We start from the raw sequence: 658 nt of genomic DNA, 5'->3' as shown, positions 1-658 counted from the left end.
CCTGCCCCTGGGAAGCGGCGGGGGGTGGGGGGGATAATTCTGACGCATCTGGGGCTCAGGGTTGCTGGGCAGAAAGGAGTTGGCGGGTCTCAGAGGCCGAGGGAGGCGAGATGGTTCTGAAGGCGGCGAGGGGAAGGGGAGAGGGCGGCCGGAGCTGGAAGAAGGGGTGTCCGGGTCTGTTCCGTCCACACGTGGAAGCGGGAGACCAGTCGGGGTGGGGGTGGGGTGCCGAGGGCATTACCCCGCCCTTGGATCAGGGCCATCCTGTGGGCTGTGATGCGGTGTCTGGCTGTGTTTGACCTGCGTTTCCCCAGCGACTGATGATGCGGGCGCCTCTGCGTGTGTGCTTATTGGTGTTCGGACCCCCTTCCTTTGGAGACGTGTATGGAGGTCCATCGTCCTTTCTCGCTGGGTCCTCTCTCCGCTTCTGAGGCACAGACGTGTCACGTCGGCTGGTGGCGATCCCTGCTCGGGTCCACGCGCTGCAAACACTCTCTCCTCCTCGGAGTGGCCTCTAGCTGTCTTCATGGGCTCCCTTGAAGGGCAGAATTGCAAACGTTGATGCTGCCCGTTTATCTGTTTCCTTCTGGGGCGCGTGCTTGTGGTGCCAGATCAGGAAACCGTTGCCTAATCCAAGGTTATGATCACTACGTGTAGT

Source organism: Myotis davidii, unplaced genomic scaffold (genome assembly GCF_000327345.1).
Source record: "Myotis davidii unplaced genomic scaffold, ASM32734v1 scaffold991, whole genome shotgun sequence".
NCBI classification, from domain to species: Eukaryota; Metazoa; Chordata; class Mammalia; order Chiroptera; family Vespertilionidae; genus Myotis; species Myotis davidii.
This window is presented reverse-complemented; position numbering follows the sequence as displayed.